Here is a 20,849-nt window from a genome sequence, read left to right as displayed (position 1 = left end):
CTTTTAGTTCTATGAAGAGAAGTCACTGAACCTTTTAGTTCTTTAAAGAGAAGTCCCTGAACCTCTTAGTTCCTGAAGAGAAGTTTCTGAACCTTTTAGATCTTCAAAGAGAAGTCCCTGAACCTTCTAGTCCTTTGAAGAGAAGTCCCTGAGCATTTTAATTCTATGAATAGAAGTCCCTGCACCTTTTAGTTTCATGAAGAGAAGCCCCTGAACCTTTTACGTCTATGACGAGAAGTCCCTGAACCTTTTAGTTCCTGAAGAGAAGTCCCTGAACCTTTTAGATCTTCACAGAGAAGTCCCTGAACCTTTTAGTTCTATGAAGAGAAGTCCCTGAACCTTTTAGTTCTCTGAAGAGAAGTCCCTTAACCGTTGAGTTTTATGAAGAGAAGTCCCTGAACCTTTTAGTTCTATGACGAGAAATCCCTGAACCTTTAAGTTCCTGAAGAGCAGTCCCTGAACCTTTTAGTTCTTTGAAGAGAAGTCCCTGAACCTTTTAGTTCTGAGAAGAGAAGTCCCTTAACCTTTTAGTTCCTGAAGAGAAGTCCATGAACCTTTTAGTTCTATGAAGAGAAGTCCCTGAACCTTTTAGTTATATGATGAGAAGTCCCTGAACCTTTTAGTTCCTGAAGAGAAGTCCATGAACCTTTCAGTTCCTGAAAAGAAGTCCCTGAACCTTTTAGTTCTTTGAAGAGAAGTCCCTGAACCTTTTAATTCTATGAATAGAAGTCCCTGAACACTTTAGTTTTACAAAGAGACATCCCTGAAATTTTCTGTTCATGAAGAGAAGTTCCTGAACCTTTTAGTTCCAGAAGAGAAGTCCCTGAACCTTTAAGTTCTTTAAAGAGACGTCCCTGAACCTTTGAGTTCCAGAAGAAAAGTCCCTGAACCTTTAAGTTCTTAGAAGAGAAGTCCCTGAACCTTTTAGATCTTAAATTGGAAGTCCCTGAACCTTTTAGTTCCTGAAGAGAAGTCCCTGAACCTGTTAGGTCTATGAAGAGAAGTCCCCGAACCTTTTAGTTCTTGGAAGAGAAGTCCCTGAACCTTTTAGTTCTATGAAGAGAAGTCCCTGATCCTTTTAGTTCCTGAAGAGAAGTTCCTGAACCTTTTAGATCTTTAAAGAGAAGTCCCTGAACCTTTTAGTTCTATGATGAGAAGTCCCTGAACCTTTTAGTTCCTGAAGAGAATTCCATGAACCTTTTAAGTCTATGAAGAGAAGTCCCTGAACGTTTTAGTTCGTGGAAGAGAAGTTCCTGAACCTTTTAATTCTGAGAAGAGAAGTCCCTGAACCTTTTAGTTCCTGAAGAGAAGTCCCCGAACCTTTTAGTTCTTTAAAGAGAAGTGCCTGAACCTTTTATTTTTATGAAGAGAAGTCCCTGAACCTTTTAGTTCTAAGATGAGAAGTCCCTAAACCTTTTAGTTCTATGAAGAGAAGTCCCTGAACCTTTTAGTTCTTTAAAGAGAAGTCCCTGAACCTTTTAGTTCTATGAAGAGAAGTCCCTGAACCTTTTAGTTCTATGAAGAGAAGTCCCTGAACCTTTTAGTTCTATGATGAGAAGTCCCTGAACCTTTGAGTTCTATGATGAGAAGTCCCTGAACCTTTTAGTTCCTGAAGAGAAGTCCCTGAACCTTTTAGTTCCTGAAGAGAAGTTTCTGAACCTTTTAGATCTTCAAAGAGAAGTCCCTGAACCTTTTAGTTCTATAAAGAGAAGTCCCTGAACCTTTTAGTTCTATGATGAGAAGTCCCTAAACCTTTTAGTTCCTGAAGAGAAGTCCCTGAACCTTTTAGTTCTTTGAAGAGAAGTCCCTGAACCTTTTAGTTCAATGAAGAGAAGTCCCTGAACCTTCTAGTTTCTGAAGAGAAGTCCCTGAAACTGTTAGGTCTATGAAGAGAAGTCCCTGAACCTTTTAGTTCTTGGAAGAGACGTCCCTGATCCTTTTAGTTCCTGAAGAGAAGTTCCTGAACCTTTTAGATCTTTAAAGAGAAGTCCCTGAACCATTTAGTTCTATGACGAGAAATCCCTGAACCTTTAAGTTCCTGAAGAGCAGTCCCTGAACCTTTTAGTTCTTTGAAGAGAAGTCCCTGAACCTTTTAGTTCTGAGAAGAGAAGTCCCTTAACCTTTTAGTTCCTGAAGAGAAGTCCCTGAACCTTTTAGTTCTATGAAGAGAAGTCCCTGAACCTTTTAGTTATATGATGAGAAGTCCCTGAACCTTTTAGTTCCTGAAGAGAAGTCCATGAACCTTTCAGTTCCTGAAAAGAAGTCCCTGAACCTTTTAGTTCTTTGAAGAGAAGTCCCTGAACCTTTTAATTCTATGAATAGAAGTCCCTGAACACTTTAGTTTTACAAAGAGACATCCCTGAACTTTTCAGTTCATGAAGAGAAGTTCCTGAACCTTTTAGTTCCAGAAGAGAAGTCCCTGAACCTTTAAGTTCTTTAAAGAGACATCCCTGAACCTTTGAGTTCCAGAAGAAAAGTCCCTGAACCTTTAAGTTCTTAGAAGAGAAGTCCCTGAACCTTTTAGATCTTAAATTGGAAGTCCCTGAACCTTTTAGTTCCTGAAGAGAAGTCCCTGAACCTGTTAGGTCTATGAAGAGAAGTCACTGAACCTTTTAGTTCTTGGAAGAGAAGTCCCTGAACCTTTTAGTTCTATGAAGAGAAGTCCCTGATCCTTTTAGTTCCTGAAGAGAAGTTCCTGAACCTTTTAGATCTTTAAAGAGAAGTCCCTGAACCTTTTAGTTCTATGATGAGAAGTCCCTGAACCTTTTAGTTCCTGAAGAGAATTCCATGAACCTTTTAAGTCTATATAGAGAAGTCCCTGAACGTTTTAGTTCTTGGAAGAGAAGTTCCTGAACCTTTTAATTCTGAGAAGAGAAGTCCCTGAACCTTTTAGTTCCTGAAGAGAAGTCTCCGAACCTTTTAGTTCTTTAAAGAGAAGTGCCTGAACCTTTTATTTCTATGAAGAGAAGTCCCTGAACCTTTTAGTTCTTTAAAGAGAAGTCCCTGAACCTTTTAGTTCTATGAAGAGAAGTCCCTGAACCTTTTAGTTCTATGAAGAGAAGTCCCTGAACATTTTAGTTTCTGAAGAGAAGTCCCTGAAACTGTTAGGTCTATGAAGAGAAGTCCCTGAACCTTTTAGTTCTTGGAAGAGACGTCCCTGAACCTTGTAGTTCCTGAAGAGAAGTCCATGAACCTTTCAGATCTTTAATGAGAAGTCCCTGAACCTTTTAGTTCTATGAAGAGAAGTCCCTGAACCCTTTGAGTTGCTGAAGAGAAGTCCTTGAACCTTTTAGGTCTATTAAGAGAAGTCCCTGAACCTTTTACTTCTATGAATAGAAGTCCCTGAACACTTTAGTTCTACGAAGAGACATCCCTGAACTTTTCAGTTCATGAAGAGAAGTCCCTGAACCTTTTAATTCTTTAAAGAGAAGTTTCTGAACCTTTTAGATAGTCAAAGAGAAGTCCCTGAACCTTTTAGTTCTTTGAAGAAAAGTCCCTGAGCCTTTTAGTTCTATGAATAGAAGTCCCTGAACCTTTTAGTTCCTGAAGAGAAGTTCCTGAACCTTTTAGATCTTTAAAGAGAAGTCCCTGAACCTTTTAGTTCTATGACGAGAAATCCCTGAACCTTTAAGTTCCTGAAGAGCAGTCCCTGAACCTTTTAGTTCTTTGAAGAGAAGTCCCTGAACCTTTTAGTTCTGAGAAGAGAAGTCCCTTAACCTTTTAGTTCCTGAAGAGAAGTCCATGAACCTTTTAGTTCTATGAAGAGAAGTCCCTGAACCTTTTAGTTATATGATGAGAAGTCCCTGAACCTTTTAGTTCCTGAAGAGAAGTCCATAAACCTTTCAGTTCCTGAAAAGAAGTCCCTGAACCTTTTAGTTCTTTTAAGAGAAGTCCCTGAACCTTTTAATTCTATGAATAGAAGTCCCTGAACACTTTAGTTTTACAAAGAGACATCCCTGAACTTTTCAGTTCATGAAGAGAAGTTCCTGAACCTTTTAGATCTTTAAAGAGAAGTCCCTGAACCTTTTAGTTCTATGACGAGAAATCCCTGAACCTTTTAGTTCTGAGAAGAGAAGTCCCTTAACCTTTTAGTTCCTGAAGAGAAGTCCCTGAACATTTTAGTTCTTTGAAGAGAAGTCCCTGAACCTTTTAGTTCTATGAAGAGAAGTCCCTGAACCTTTTAGTTCGTGAAGAGAAGTCCCTGAACCTTTTAGATATTTGAAGAGACGTCCCTGAAACTTCTATTTCTATGACGAGAAGTCCCTGAACCTTTTAGTTCCTGAAGAGAAGTCTGTGAACCTTTTAGTTCCTGAAGAGAAGTCCCTGAACCTGTTAGGTCTATGAAGAGAAGTCCCTGAACCTTTTAGGTCTATGAAGAGAAGTCCCTGAACCTTTTAGTTCTATGAAGAGAAGTCCCTGAACCTTTTAGTTCCTGAAGAGAAGTCCCTGAACCTTTTAGTTCTTGAAAGAGAAGTCCCTGCACCTTTTAGTTCTATGAAGAGAAGTCACTGAACCTTTTAGTTCTTTAAAGAGAAGTCCCTGAACCTCTTAGTTCCTGAAGAGAAGTTTCTGAACCTTTTAGATCTTCAAAGAGAAGTCCCTGAACCTTCTAGTCCTTTGAAGAGAAGTCCCTGAGCATTTTAATTCTATGAATAGAAGTCCCTGCACCTTTTAGTTTCATGAAGAGAAGCCCCTGAACCTTTTACGTCTATGACGAGAAGTCCCTGAACCTTTTAGTTCCTGAAGAGAAGTCCCTGAACCTTTTAGATCTTCACAGAGAAGTCCCTGAACCTTTTAGTTCTATGAAGAGAAGTCCCTGAACCTATTTGTTCCTGAAGATAAGTCCCATAACCTTTGAGTTCTTTGAAGAGAAGTCCCTGAACCTTTTAGTTCTCTGAAGAGAAGTCCCTTAACCGTTTAGTTTTATGAAGAGAAGTCCCTGAACCTTTTAGTTCTATGACGAGAAATCCCTGAACCTTTAAGTTCCTGAAGAGCAGTCCCTGAACCTTTTAGTTCTTTGAAGAGAAGTCCCTGAACCTTTTAGTTCTGAGAAGAGAAGTCCCTTAACCTTTTAGTTCCTGAAGAGAAGTCCATGAACCTTTTAGTTCTATGAAGAGAAGTCCCTGAACCTTTTAGTTATATGATGAGAAGTCCCTGAACCTTTTAGTTCCTGAAGAGAAGTCCATGAACCTTTCAGTTCCTGAAAAGAAGTCCCTGAACCTTTTAGTTCTTTGAAGAGAAGTCCCTGAACCTTTTAATTCTATGAATAGAAGTCCCTGAACACTTTAGTTTTACAAAGAGACATCCCTGAAATTTTCAGTTCATGAAGAGAAGTTCCTGAACCTTTTAGTTCCAGAAGAGAAGTCCCTGAACCTTTAAGTTCTTTAAAGAGACGTCCCTGAACCTTTGAGTTCCAGAAGAAAAGTCCCTGAACCTTTAAGTTCTTAGAAGAGAAGTCCCTGAACCTTTTAGATCTTAAATTGGAAGTCCCTGAACCTTTTAGTTCCTGAAGAGAAGTCCCTGAACCTGTTAGGTCTATGAAGAGAAGTCCCTGAACCTTTTAGTTCTTGGAAGAGAAGTCCCTGAACCTTTTAGTTCTATGAAGAGAAGTCCCTGAACCTTTTAGTTCGTGAAGAGAAGTCCCTGAACCTTTTAGATATTTGAAGAGACGTCCCTGAAACTTCTATTTCTATGACGAGAAGTCCCTGAACCTTTTAGTTCCTGAAGAGAAGTCTGTGAACCTTTTAGTTCCTGAAGAGAAGTCCCTGAACCTGTTAGGTCTATGAAGAGAAGTCCCTGAACCTTTTAGGTCTATGAAGAGAAGTCCCTGAACCTTTTAGTTCTATGAAGAGAAGTCCCTGAACCTTTTAGTTCCTGAAGAGAAGTCCCTGAACCTTTTAGTTCTTGAAAGAGAAGTCCCTGCACCTTTTAGTTCTATGAAGAGAAGTCACTGAACCTTTTAGTTCTTTAAAGAGAAGTCCCTGAACCTCTTAGTTCCTGAAGAGAAGTTTCTGAACCTTTTAGATCTTCAAAGAGAAGTCCCTGAACCTTCTAGTCCTTTGAAGAGAAGTCCCTGAGCATTTTAATTCTATGAATAGAAGTCCCTGCACCTTTTAGTTTCATGAAGAGAAGTCCCTGAACCTTTTACGTCTATGACGAGAAGTCCCTGAACCTTTTAGTTCCTGAAGAGAAGTCCCTGAACCTTTTAGATCTTCACAGAGAAGTCCCTGAACCTTTTAGTTCTATGAAGAGAAGTCCCTGAACCTATTTGTTCCTGAAGATAAGTCCCATAACCTTTGAGTTCTTTGAAGAGAAGTCCCTGAACCTTTTAGTTCTCTGAAGAGAAGTCCCTTAACCGTTTAGTTTTATGAAGAGAAGTCCCTGAACCTTTTAGTTCTATGACGAGAAATCCCTGAACCTTTAAGTTCCTGAAGAGCAGTCCCTGAACCTTTTAGTTCTTTGAAGAGAAGTCCCTGAACCTTTTAGTTCTGAGAAGAGAAGTCCCTTAACCTTTTAGTTCCTGAAGAGAAGTCCATGAACCTTTTAGTTCTATGAAGAGAAGTCCCTGAACCTTTTAGTTATGTGATGAGAAGTCCCTGAACCTTTTAGTTCCTGAAGAGAAGTCCATGAACCTTTCAGTTCCTGAAAAGAAGTCCCTGAACCTTTTAGTTCTTTGAAGAGAAGTCCCTGAACCTTTTAATTCTATGAATAGAAGTCCCTGAACACTTTAGTTTTACAAAGAGACATCCCTGAAATTTTCAGTTCATGAAGAGAAGTTCCTGAACCTTTTAGTTCCAGAAGAGAAGTCCCTGAACCTTTAAGTTCTTTAAAGAGACGTCCCTGAACCTTTGAGTTCCAGAAGAAAAGTCCCTGAACCTTTAAGTTCTTAGAAGAGAAGTCCCTGAACCTTTTAGATCTTAAATTGGAAGTCCCTGAACCTTTTAGTTCCTGAAGAGAAGTCCCTGAACCTTTTAGTTCTATGACGAGAAATCCCTGAACCTTTTAGTTCTGAGAAGAGAAGTCCCTTAACCTTTTAGTTCCTGAAGAGAAGTCCCTGAACATTTTAGTTCTTTGAAGAGAAGTCCCTGAACCTTTTAGTTCTATGAAGAGAAGTCCCTGAACCTTTTAGTTCGTGAAGAGAAGTCCCTGAACCTTTTAGATATTTGAAGAGACGTCCCTGAAACTTCTATTTCTATGACGAGAAGTCCCTGAACCTTTTAGTTCCTGAAGAGAAGTCTGTGAACCTTTTAGTTCCTGAAGAGAAGTCCCTGAACCTGTTAGGTCTATGAAGAGAAGTCCCTGAACCTTTTAGGTCTATGAAGAGAAGTCCCTGAACCTTTTAGTTCTATGAAGAGAAGTCCCTGAACCTTTTAGTTCCTGAAGAGAAGTCCCTGAACCTTTTAGTTCTTGAAAGAGAAGTCCCTGCACCTTTTAGTTCTATGAAGAGAAGTCACTGAACCTTTTAGTTCTTTAAAGAGAAGTCCCTGAACCTCTTAGTTCCTGAAGAGAAGTTTCTGAACCTTTTAGATCTTCAAAGAGAAGTCCCTGAACCTTCTAGTCCTTTGAAGAGAAGTCCCTGAGCATTTTAATTCTATGAATAGAAGTCCCTGCACCTTTTAGTTTCATGAAGAGAAGCCCCTGAACCTTTTACGTCTATGACGAGAAGTCCCTGAACCTTTTAGTTCCTGAAGAGAAGTCCCTGAACCTTTTAGATCTTCACAGAGAAGTCCCTGAACCTTTTAGTTCTATGAAGAGAAGTCCCTGAACCTATTTGTTCCTGAAGATAAGTCCCATAACCTTTGAGTTCTTTGAAGAGAAGTCCCTGAACCTTTTAGTTCTCTGAAGAGAAGTCCCTTAACCGTTTAGTTTTATGAAGAGAAGTCCCTGAACCTTTTAGTTCTATGACGAGAAATCCCTGAACCTTTAAGTTCCTGAAGAGCAGTCCCTGAACCTTTTAGTTCTTTGAAGAGAAGTCCCTGAACCTTTTAGTTCTGAGAAGAGAAGTCCCTTAACCTTTTAGTTCCTGAAGAGAAGTCCATGAACCTTTTAGTTCTATGAAGAGAAGTCCCTGAACCTTTTAGTTATATGATGAGAAGTCCCTGAACCTTTTAGTTCCTGAAGAGAAGTCCATGAACCTTTCAGTTCCTGAAAAGAAGTCCCTGAACCTTTTAGTTCTTTGAAGAGAAGTCCCTGAACCTTTTAATTCTATGAATAGAAGTCCCTGAACACTTTAGTTTTACAAAGAGACATCCCTGAAATTTTCAGTTCATGAAGAGAAGTTCCTGAACCTTTTAGTTCCAGAAGAGAAGTCCCTGAACCTTTAAGTTCTTTAAAGAGACGTCCCTGAACCTTTGAGTTCCAGAAGAAAAGTCCCTGAACCTTTAAGTTCTTAGAAGAGAAGTCCCTGAACCTTTTAGATCTTAAATTGGAAGTCCCTGAACCTTTTAGTTCCTGAAGAGAAGTCCCTGAACCTGTTAGGTCTATGAAGAGAAGTCCCTGAACCTTTTAGTTCTTGGAAGAGAAGTCCCTGAACCTTTTAGTTCTATGAAGAGAAGTCCCTGAACCTTTTAGTTCGTGAAGAGAAGTCCCTGAACCTTTTAGATATTTGAAGAGACGTCCCTGAAACTTCTATTTCTATGACGAGAAGTCCCTGAACCTTTTAGTTCCTGAAGAGAAGTCTGTGAACCTTTTAGTTCCTGAAGAGAAGTCCCTGAACCTGTTAGGTCTATGAAGAGAAGTCCCTGAACCTTTTAGGTCTATGAAGAGAAGTCCCTGAACCTTTTAGTTCTATGAAGAGAAGTCCCTGAACCTTTTAGTTCCTGAAGAGAAGTCCCTGAACCTTTTAGTTCTTGAAAGAGAAGTCCCTGCACCTTTTAGTTCTATGAAGAGAAGTCACTGAACCTTTTAGTTCTTTAAAGAGAAGTCCCTGAACCTCTTAGTTCCTGAAGAGAAGTTTCTGAACCTTTTAGATCTTCAAAGAGAAGTCCCTGAACCTTCTAGTCCTTTGAAGAGAAGTCCCTGAGCATTTTAATTCTATGAATAGAAGTCCCTGCACCTTTTAGTTTCATGAAGAGAAGTCCCTGAACCTTTTACGTCTATGACGAGAAGTCCCTGAACCTTTTAGTTCCTGAAGAGAAGTCCCTGAACCTTTTAGATCTTCACAGAGAAGTCCCTGAACCTTTTAGTTCTATGAAGAGAAGTCCCTGAACCTATTTGTTCCTGAAGATAAGTCCCATAACCTTTGAGTTCTTTGAAGAGAAGTCCCTGAACCTTTTAGTTCTCTGAAGAGAAGTCCCTTAACCGTTTAGTTTTATGAAGAGAAGTCCCTGAACCTTTTAGTTCTATGACGAGAAATCCCTGAACCTTTAAGTTCCTGAAGAGCAGTCCCTGAACCTTTTAGTTCTTTGAAGAGAAGTCCCTGAACCTTTTAGTTCTGAGAAGAGAAGTCCCTTAACCTTTTAGTTCCTGAAGAGAAGTCCATGAACCTTTTAGTTCTATGAAGAGAAGTCCCTGAACCTTTTAGTTATATGATGAGAAGTCCCTGAACCTTTTAGTTCCTGAAGAGAAGTCCATGAACCTTTCAGTTCCTGAAAAGAAGTCCCTGAACCTTTTAGTTCTTTGAAGAGAAGTCCCTGAACCTTTTAATTCTATGAATAGAAGTCCCTGAACACTTTAGTTTTACAAAGAGACATCCCTGAAATTTTCAGTTCATGAAGAGAAGTTCCTGAACCTTTTAGTTCCAGAAGAGAAGTCCCTGAACCTTTAAGTTCTTTAAAGAGACGTCCCTGAACCTTTGAGTTCCAGAAGAAAAGTCCCTGAACCTTTAAGTTCTTAGAAGAGAAGTCCCTGAACCTTTTAGATCTTAAATTGGAAGTCCCTGAACCTTTTAGTTCCTGAAGAGAAGTCCCTGAACCTGTTAGGTCTATGAAGAGAAGTCCCTGAACCTTTTAGTTCTTGGAAGAGAAGTCCCTGAACCTTTTAGTTCTATGAAGAGAAGTCCCTGATCCTTTTAGTTCCTGAAGAGAAGTTCCTGAACCTTTTAGATCTTTAAAGAGAAGTCCCTGAACCTTTTAGTTCGATGATGAGAAGTCCCTGAACCTTTTAGTTCCTGAAGAGAATTCCATGAACCTTTTAAGTCTATGAAGAGAAGTCCCTGAACGTTTTAGTTCTTGGAAGAGAAGTTCCTGAACCTTTTAATTCTGAGAAGAGAAGTCCCTGAACCTTTTAGTTCCTGAAGAGAAGTCCCCGAACCTTTTAGTTCTTTAAAGAGAAGTGCCTGAACCTTTTATTTTTATGAAGAGAAGTCCCTGAACCTTTTAGTTCTAAGATGAGAAGTCCCTAAACCTTTTAGTTCTATGAAGAGAAGTCCCTGAACCTTTTAGTTCTTTAAAGAGAAGTCCCTGAACCTTTTAGTTCTATGAAGAGAAGTCCCTGAACCTTTTAGTTCTATGAAGAGAAGTCCCTGAACCTTTTAGTTCTATGATGAGAAGTCCCTGAACCTTTTAGTTCTATGATGAGAAGTCCCTGAACCTTTTAGTTCCTGAAGAGAAGTCCCTGAACCTTTTAGTTCCTGAAGAGAAGTTTCTGAACCTTTTAGATCTTCAAAGAGAAGTCCCTGAACCTTTTAGTTCTATAAAGAGAAGTCCCTGAACCTTTTAGTTCTATGATGAGAAGTCCCTAAACCTTTTAGTTCCTGAAGAGAAGTCCCTGAACCTTTTAGTTCTTTGAAGAGAAGTCCCTGAACCTTTTAGTTCCATGAAGAGAAGTCCCTGAACCTTCTAGTTTCTGAAGAGAAGTCCCTGAAACTGTTAGGTCTATGAAGAGAAGTCCCTGAACCTTTTAGTTCTTGGAAGAGACGTCCCTGATCCTTTTAGTTCCTGAAGAGAAGTTCCTGAACCTTTTAGATCTTTAAAGAGAAGTCCCTGAACCTTTTAGTTCTATGACGAGAAATCCCTGAACCTTTAAGTTCCTGAAGAGCAGTCCCTGAACCTTTTAGTTCTTTGAAGAGAAGTCCCTGAACCTTTTAGTTCTGAGAAGAGAAGTCCCTTAACCTTTTAGTTCCTGAAGAGAAGTCCATGAACCTTTTAGTTCTATGAAGAGAAGTCCCTGAACCTTTTAGTTATATGATGAGAAGTCCCTGAACCTTTTAGTTCCTGAAGAGAAGTCCATGAACCTTTCAGTTCCTGAAAAGAAGTCCCTGAACCTTTTAGTTCTTTGAAGAGAAGTCCCTGAACCTTTTAATTCTATGAATAGTAGTCCCTGAACACTTTAGTTTTACAAAGAGACATCCCTGAACTTTTCAGTTCATGAAGAGAAGTTCCTGAACCTTTTAGTTCCAGAAGAGAAGTCCCTGAACCTTTAAGTTCTTTAAAGAGACATCCCTGAACCTTTGAGTTCCAGAAGAAAAGTCCCTGAACCTTTAAGTTCTTAGAAGAGAAGTCCCTGAACCTTTTAGATCTTAAATTGGAAGTCCCTGAATCTTTTAGTTCCTGAAGAGAAGTCCCTGAACCTGTTAGGTCTATGAAGAGAAGTCCCTGAACCTTTTAGTTCTTGGAAGAGAAGTCCCTGAACCTTTTAGTTCTATGAAGAGAAGTCCCTGATCCTTTTAGTTCCTGAAGAGAAGTTCCTGAACCTTTTAGATCTTTAAAGAGAAGTCCCTGAACCTTTTAGTTCTATGATGAGAAGTCCCTGAACCTTTTAGTTCCTGAAGAGAATTCCATGAACCTTTTAAGTCTATATAGAGAAGTCCCTGAACGTTTTAGTTCTTGGAAGAGAAGTTTCTGAACCTTTTAATTCTGAGAAGAGAAGTCCCTGAACCTTTTAGTTCCTGAAGAGAAGTCCCCGAACCTTTTAGTTCTTTAAAGAGAAGTGCCTGAACCTTTTATTTCTATGAAGAGAAGTCTCTGAACCTTTTAGTTCTTTAAAGAGAAGTCCCTGAACCTTTTAGTTCTATGAAGAGAAGTCCCTGAACCTTTTAGTTCTATGAAGAGAAGTCCCTGAACCTTTTAGTTTCTGAAGAGAAGTCCCTGAAACTGTTAGGTCTATGAAGAGAAGTCCCTGAACCTTTTAGTTCTTGGAAGAGACGTCCCTGAACCTTGTAGTTCCTGAAGAGAAGTCCATGAACCTTTCAGATCTTTAATGAGAAGTCCCTGAACCTTTTAAGTCTATGAAGAGAAGTCCCTGAACGTTTTAGTTCTTGGAAGAGAAGTTCCTTAACCTTTTAATTCTGAGAAGAGAAGTCCCTGAACCTTTTAGTTCCTGAAGAGAAGTCCCCGAACCTTTTAGTTCTTTAAAGAGAAGTGCCTGAACCTTTTATTTTTATGAAGAGAAGTCCCTGAACCTTTTAGTTCTAAGATGAGAAGTCCCTAAACCTTTTAGTTCTATGAAGAGAAGTCCCTGAACCTTTTAGTTCTTTAAAGAGAAGTCCCTGAACCTTTTAGTTCTATGAAGAGAAGTCCCTGAACCTTTTAGTTCTATGAAGAGAAGTCCCTGAACCTTTTAGTTCTATGATGAGAAGTCCCTGAACCTTTTAGTTCTATGATGAGAAGTCCCTGAACCTTTTAGTTCCTGAAGAAAAGTCCCTGAACCTTTTAGTTCCTGAAGAGAAGTTTCTGAACCTTTTAGATCTTCAAAGAGAAGTCCCTGAACCTTTTAGTTCTATAAAGAGAAGTCCCTGAACCTTTTAGTTCTATGATGAGAAGTCCCTAAACCTTTTAGTTCCTGAAGAGAAGTCCCTGAACCTTTTAGTTCTTTGAAGAGAAGTCCCTGAACCTTTTAGTTCCATGAAGAGAAGTCCCTGAACCTTCTAGTTTCTGAAGAGAAGTCCCTGAAACTGTTAGGTCTATGAAGAGAAGTCCCTGAACCTTTTAGTTCTTGGAAGAGACGTCCCTGATCCTTTTAGTTCCTGAAGAGAAGTTCCTGAACCTTTTAGATCTTTAAAGAGAAGTCCCTGAACCTTTTAGTTCTATGACGAGAAATCCCTGAACCTTTAAGTTCCTGAAGAGCAGTCCCTGAACCTTTTAGTTCTTTGAAGAGAAGTCCCTGAACCTTTTAGTTCTGAGAAGAGAAGTCCCTTAACCTTTTAGTTCCTGAAGAGAAGTCCATGAACCTTTTAGTTCTATGAAGAGAAGTCCCTGAACCTTTTAGTTATATGATGAGAAGTCCCTGAACCTTTTAGTTCCTGAAGAGAAGTCCATGAACCTTTCAGTTCCTGAAAAGAAGTCCCTGAACCTTTTAGTTCTTTGAAGAGAAGTCCCTGAACCTTTTAATTCTATGAATAGAAGTCCCTGAACACTTTAGTTTTACAAAGAGACATCCCTGAACTTTTCAGTTCATGAAGAGAAGTTCCTGAACCTTTTAGTTCCAGAAGAGAAGTCCCTGAACCTTTAAGTTCTTTAAAGAGACATCCCTGAACCTTTGAGTTCCAGAAGAAAAGTCCCTGAACCTTTAAGTTCTTAGAAGAGAAGTCCCTGAACCTTTTAGATCTTAAATTGGAAGTCCCTGAATCTTTTAGTTCCTGAAGAGAAGTCCCTGAACCTGTTAGGTCTATGAAGAGAAGTCCCTGAACCTTTCAGTTCTTGGAAGAGAAGTCCCTGAACCTTTTAGTTCTATGAAGAGAAGTCCCTGATCCTTTTAGTTCCTGAAGAGAAGTTCCTGAACCTTTTAGATCTTTAAAGAGAAGTCCCTGAACCTTTTAGTTCTATGATGAGAAGTCCCTGAACCTTTTAGTTCCTGAAGAGAATTCCATGAACCTTTTAAGTCTATATAGAGAAGTCCCTGAACGTTTTAGTTCTTGGAAGAGAAGTTCCTGAACCTTTTAATTCTGAGAAGAGAAGTCCCTGAACCTTTTAGTTCCTGAAGAGAAGTCCCCGAACCTTTTAGTTCTTTAAAGAGAAGTGCCTGAACCTTTTATTTCTATGAAGAGAAGTCTCTGAACCTTTTAGTTCTTTAAAGAGAAGTCCCTGAACCTTTTAGTTCTATGAAGAGAAGTCCCTGAACCTTTTAGTTCTATGAAGAGAAGTCCCTGAACCTTTTAGTTTCTGAAGAGAAGTCCCTGAAACTGTTAGGTCTATGAAGAGAAGTCCCTGAACCTTTTAGTTCTTGGAAGAGACGTCCCTGAACCTTGTAGTTCCTGAAGAGAAGTCCATGAACCTTTCAGATCTTTAATGAGAAGTCCCTGAACCTTTTAGTTCTATGAAGAGAAGTCCCTGAACCCTTTGAGTTGCTGAAGAGAAGTCCTTGAACCTTTTAGGTCTATTAAGAGAAGTCCCTGAACCTTTTACTTCTATGAATAGAAGTCCCTGAACACTTTAGTTCTACGAAGAGACATCCCTGAACTTTTCAGTTCATGAAGAGAAGTCCCTGAACCTTTTAGTTCCAGAAGAAAAGTCCCTGAACCTTTAAGTTCTTAGAAGAGAAGTCCCTGAACCTTTTAGTTCTATGAAGAGATTTCCCTGAACCTTTTAATTCCTGAAGAGAAGTCCCTGAACCTTTTAGATCTTTAAAGAGAAGTCCCTGAACCTTTAGGTTCTTTGAAGAGAAGTTCCTGAACCTTTTAGTTCCTGTAGAGAAGTCCCTGAACCTTTCAGATCTTTAAAGAGAAGTCCCTGTACCTTTTAGTTCTATGAAGAGATGTCCCTGAACATTTTAGTTCTATGAAGAGATGTCCCTGAACATTTTAGTTCTATGAAGAGATGTCCCTGAACATTTTAGTTCCTGAAGAGAAGTCCCTAAACCTTTTAGATCTTTAAAGAGAAGTCCCTGAAACTTTTAGTTCCATGAAGAGATGAAACTTTTAGTTCCTGAAGAGAAGTCCCTGAACCTTTTAGTTCTTTAAAGAGAAGTGCCTGAACCTTTTATTTCTATGAAGAGAAGTCCCTGAACCTTTTAGTTCTAAGATGAGAAGTCCCTAAACCTTTTAGTTCTATGAAGAGAAGTCCCTGAACCTTTTAGTTCCTGAAGAGAATTCCATGAACCTTTTAAGTCTATATAGAGAAGTCCCTGAACGTTTTAGTTCCTGAAGAGAAGTCCCTGAACCTTTTAGTTCCTGAAGAGAAGTTTCTGAACCTTTTAGATCTTCAAAGAGAAGTCCCTGAACCTTTTAGTTCTATAAAGAGAAGTCCCTGAACCTTTTAGTTCTATGATGAGAAGACCCTAAACCTTTTAGTTCCTGAAGAGAAGTCCCTGAACCTTTTAGTTCTTTGAAGAGAAGTCCCTGAACCTTTTAGTTCCATGAAGAGAAGTCCCTGAACCTTCTAGTTTCTGAAGAGAAGTCCCTGAAACTGTTAGGTCTATAAAGAGAAGTCCCTGAAGCTTTTAGTTCTTGGAAGAGACGTCCCTGAACCTTTTAGTTCCTGAAGAGAAGTTCCTGAACCTTTTAGATCTTTAAAGAGAAGTCCCTGAACCTTTTAGTTCTATGACGAGAAATCCCTGAACCTTTAAGTTCCTGAAGAGCAGTCCCTGAACCTTTTAGTTCTTTGAAGAGAAGTCCCTGAACCTTTTAGTTCTGAGAAGAGAAGTCCCTTAACCTTTTAGTTCCTGAAGAGAAGTCCATGAACCTTTTAGTTCTATGAAGAGAAGTCCCTGAACCTTTTAGTTATATAATGAGAAGTCCCTGAACCTTTTAGTTCCTGAAGAGAAGTCCATGAACCTTTCAGTTCCTGAAAAGAAGTCCCTGAACCTTTTAGTTCTTTGAAGAGAAGTCCCTGAACCTTTTAATTCTATGAATAGAAGTCCCTGAACACTTTAGTTTTACAAAGAGACATCCCTGAACTTTTCAGTTCATGAAGAGAAGTTCCTGAACCTTTTAGTTCCAGAAGAGAAGTCCCTGAACCTTTAAGTTCTTTAAAGAGACGTCCATGAACCTTTGAGTTCCAGAAGAAAAGTCCCTGAACCTTTAAGTTCTTAGAAGAGAAGTCCCTGAACCTTTTAGATCTTAAATTTGGAAGTCCCTGAACCTTTTAGTTCCTGAAGAGAAGTCCCTGAACCTGTTAGGTCTATGAAGAGAAGTCCCTGAACCTTTTAGTTCTTGGAAGAGAAGTCCCTGAACCTTTTAGTTCTATGAAGAGAAGTCCCTGATCCTTTTAGTTCCTGAAGAGAAGTTCCTGAACCTTTTAGATCTTTAAAGAGAAGTCCCTGAACCTTTTAGTTCTATGATGAGAAGTCCCTGAACCTTTTAGTTCCTGAAGAGAATTCCATGAACCTTTTAAGTCTATATAGAGAAGTCCCTGAACGTTTTAGTTCTTGGAAGAGAAGTTCCTGAACCTTTTAATTCTGAGAAGAGAAGTCCCTGAACCATTTAGTTCCTGAAGAGAAGTCCCCGAACCTTTTAGTTCTTTAAAGAGAAGTGCCTGAACCTTTTATTTCTATGAAGAGAAGTCCCTGAACCTTTTAGTTCTTTAAAGAGAAGTCCCTGAACCTTTTAGTTCTATGAAGAGAAGTCCCTGAACCTTTTAGTTCTATGAAGAGAAGTCCCTGAACCTTTTAGTTTCTGAAGAGAAGTCCCTGAAACTGTTAAGTCTATGAAGAGAAGTCCCTGAACCTTTTAGTTCTTGGAAGAGACGTCCCTGAACCTTTTAGTTCCTGAAGAGAAGTCCATGGACCTTTCAGATCTTTAATGAGAAGTCCCTGAACCTTTTAGTTCTATGAAGAGAAGTCCCTGAACCCTTTGAGTTGCTGAAAAGAAGTCCTTGAACCTTTTAGGTCTATTAAGAGAAGTCCCTGAACCTTTTACTTCTATGAATAGAAGTCCCTGAACACTTTAGTTCTACGAAGAGACATCCCTGAACTTTTCAGTTCATGAAGAGAAGTCCCTGAACCTTTTAGTTCCAGAAGAAAAGTCCCTGAACCTTTAAGTTCTTAGAAGAGAAGTCCCTGAACCTTTTAGTTCTATGAAGAGATTTCCCTGAACCTTTTAATTCCTGAAGAGAAGTCCCTGAACCTTTTAGATCTTTAAAGAGAAGTCCCTGAACCTTTAGGTTCTTTGAAGAGAAGTTCCTGAACCTTTTAGTTCCTGTAGAGAAGTCCCTGAACCTTTCAGATCTTTAAAGAGAAGTCCCTGTACCTTTTAGTTCTATGAAGAGATGTCCCTGAACATTTTAGTTCTATGAAGAGATGTCCCTGAACATTTTAGTTCTATGAAGAGATGTCCCTGAACATTTTAGTTCCTGAAGAGAAGTCCCTAAACCTTTTAGATCTTTAAAGAGAAGTCCCTGAAACTTTTAGTTCCATGAAGAGATGAAACTTTTAGTTCCTGAAGAGAAGTCCCTGAACCTTTTAGTTCTTTAAAGAGAAGTGCCTGAACCTTTTATTTCTATGAAGAGAAGTCCCTGAACCTTTTAGTTCTAAGATGAGAAGTCCCTAAACCTTTTAGTTCTATGAAGAGAAGTCCCTGAACCTTTTAGTTCCTGAAGAGAATTCCATGAACCTTTTAAGTCTATATAGAGAAGTCCCTGAACGTTTTAGTTCCTGAAGAGAAGTCCCTGAACCTTTTAGTTCCTGAAGAGAAGTTTCTGAACCTTTTAGATCTTCAAAGAGAAGTCCCTGAACCTTTTAGTTCTATAAAGAGAAGTCCCTGAACCTTTTAGTTCTATGATGAGAAGACCCTAAACCTTTTAGTTCCTGAAGAGAAGTCCCTGAACCTTTTAGTTCTTTGAAGAGAAGTCCCTGAACCTTTTAGTTCCATGAAGAGAAGTCCCTGAACCTTCTAGTTTCTGAAGAGAAGTCCCTGAAACTGTTAGGTCTATAAAGAGAAGTCCCTGAAGCTTTTAGTTCTTGGAAGAGACGTCCCTGAACCTTTTAGTTCCTGAAGAGAAGTTCCTGAACCTTTTAGATCTTTAAAGAGAAGTCCCTGAACCTTTTAGTTCTATGACGAGAAATCCCTGAACCTTTAAGTTCCTGAAGAGCAGTCCCTGAACCTTTTAGTTCTTTGAAGAGAAGTCCCTGAACCTTTTAGTTCTGAGAAGAGAAGTCCCTTAACCTTTTAGTTCCTGAAGAGAAGTCCATGAACCTTTTAGTTCTATGAAGAGAAGTCCCTGAACCTTTTAGTTATATAATGAGAAGTCCCTGAACCTTTTAGTTCCTGAAGAGAAGTCCATGAACCTTTCAGTTCCTGAAAAGAAGTCCCTGAACCTTTTAGTTCTTTGAAGAGAAGTCCCTGAACCTTTTAATTCTATGAATAGAAGTCCCTGAACACTTTAGTTTTACAAAGAGACATCCCTGAACTTTTCAGTTCATGAAGAGAAGTTCCTGAACCTTTTAGTTCCAGAAGAGAAGTCCCTGAACCTTTAAGTTCTTTAAAGAGACGTCCATGAACCTTTGAGTTCCAGAAGAAAAGTCCCTGAACCTTTAAGTTCTTAGAAGAGAAGTCCCTGAACCTTTTAGATCTTAAATTTGGAAGTCCCTGAACCTTTTAGTTCCTGAAGAGAAGTCCCTGAACCTGTTAGGTCTATGAAGAGAAGTCCCTGAACCTTTTAGTTCTTGGAAGAGAAGTCCCTGAACCTTTTAGTTCTATGAAGAGAAGTCCCTGATCCTTTTAGTTCCTGAAGAGAAGTTCCTGAACCTTTTAGATCTTTAAAGAGAAGTCCCTGAACCTTTTAGTTCTATGATGAGAAGTCCCTGAACCTTTTAGTTCCTGAAGAGAATTCCATGAACCTTTTAAGTCTATATAGAGAAGTCCCTGAACGTTTTAGTTCTTGGAAGAGAAGTTCCTGAACCTTTTAATTCTGAGAAGAGAAGTCCCTGAACCTTTTAGTTCCTGAAGAGAAGTCCCCGAACCTTTTAGTTCTTTAAAGAGAAGTGCCTGAACCTTTTATTTCTATGAAGAGAAGTCCCTGAACCTTTTAGTTCTAAGATGAGAAGTCCCTAAACCTTTTAGTTCTATGAAGAGAAGTCCCTGAACCTTTTAGTTCCTGAAGAGAATTCCATGAACCTTTTAAGTCTATATAGAGAAGTCCCTGAACGTTTTAGTTCCTGAAGAGAAGTCCCTGAACCTTTTAGTTCCTGAAGAGAAGTTTCTGAACCTTTTAGATCTTCAAAGAGAAGTCCCTGAACCTTTTAGTTCTATAAAGAGAAGTCCCTGAACCTTTTAGTTCTATGATGAGAAGACCCTAAACCTTTTAGTTCCTGAAGAGAAGTCCCTGAACCTTTTAGTTCTTTGAAGAGAAGTCCCTGAACCTTTTAGTTCCATGAAGAGAAGTCCCTGAACCTTCTAGTTTCTGAAGAGAAGTCCCTGAAACTGTTAGGTCTATAAAGAGAAGTCCCTGAAGCTTTTAGTTCTTGGAAGAGACGTCCCTGAACCTTTTAGTTCCTGAAGAGAAGTTCCTGAACCTTTTAGATCTTTAAAGAGAAGTCCCTGAACCTTTTAGTTCTATGACGAGAAATCCCTGAACCTTTAAGTTCCTGAAGAGCAGTCCCTGAACCTTTTAGTTCTTTGAAGAGAAGTCCCTGAACCTTTTAGTTCTGAGAAGAGAAGTCCCTTAACCTTTTAGTTCCTGAAGAGAAGTCCATGAACCTTTTAGTTCTATGAAGAGAAGTCCCTGAACCTTTTAGTTATATAATGAGAAGTCCCTGAACCTTTTAGTTCCTGAAGAGAAGTCCATGAACCTTTCAGTTCCTGAAAAGAAGTCCCTGAACCTTTTAGTTCTTTGAAGAGAAGTCCCTGAACCTTTTAATTCTATGAATAGAAGTCCCTGAACACTTTAGTTTTACAAAGAGACATCCCTGAACTTTTCAGTTCATGAAGAGAAGTTCCTGAACCTTTTAGTTCCAGAAGAGAAGTCCCTGAACCTTTAAGTTCTTTAAAGAGACGTCCATGAACCTTTGAGTTCCAGAAGAAAAGTCCCTGAACCTTTAAGTTCTTAGAAGAGAAGTCCCTGAACCTTTTAGATCTTAAATTTGGAAGTCCCTGAACCTTTTAGTTCCTGAAGAGAAGTCCCTGAACCTGTTAGGTCTATGAAGAGAAGTCCCTGAACCTTTTAGTTCTTGGAAGAGAAGTCCCTGAACCTTTTAGTTCTATGAAGAGAAGTCCCTGATCCTTTTAGTTCCTGAAGAGAAGTTCCTGAACCTTTTAGATCTTTAAAGAGAAGTCCCTGAACCTTTTAGTTCTATGATGAGAAGTCCCTGAACCTTTTAGTTCCTGAAGAGAATTCCATGAACCTTTTAAGTCTATATAGAGAAGTCCCTGAACGTTTTAGTTCTTGGAAGAGAAGTTCCTGAACCTTTTAATTCTGAGAAGAGAAGTCCCTGAACCATTTAGTTCCTGAAGAGAAGTCCCCGAACCTTTTAGTTCTTTAAAGAGAAGTGCCTGAACCTTTTATTTCTATGAAGAGAAGTCCCTGAACCTTTTAGTTCTTTAAAGAGAAGTCCCTGAACCTTTTAGTTCTATGAAGAGAAGTCCCTGAACCTTTTAGTTCTATGAAGAGAAGTCCCTGAACCTTTTAGTTTCTGAAGAGAAGTCCCTGAAACTGTTAAGTCTATGAAGAGAAGTCCCTGAACCTTTTAGTTCTTGGAAGAGACGTCCCTGAACCTTTTAGTTCCTGAAGAGAAGTCCATGGACCTTTCAGATCTTTAATGAGAAGTCCCTGAACCTTTTAGTTCTATGAAGAGAAGTCCCTGAACCCTTTGAGTTGCTGAAAAGAAGTCCTTGAACCTTTTAGGTCTATTAAGAGAAGTCCCTGAACCTTTTACTTCTATGAATAGAAGTCCCTGAACACTTTAGTTCTACGAAGAGACATCCCTGAACTTTTCAGTTCATGAAGAGAAGTCCCTGAACCTTTTAGTTCCAGAAGAAAAGTCCCTGAACCTTTAAGTTCTTAGAAGAGAAGTCCCTGAACCTTTTAGTTCTATGAAGA

This window comes from Symphodus melops, assembly GCF_947650265.1.
Source record: "Symphodus melops genome assembly, chromosome: 10".
Classification (NCBI taxonomy): Eukaryota; Metazoa; Chordata; class Actinopteri; order Labriformes; family Labridae; genus Symphodus; species Symphodus melops.
This window is presented reverse-complemented; position numbering follows the sequence as displayed.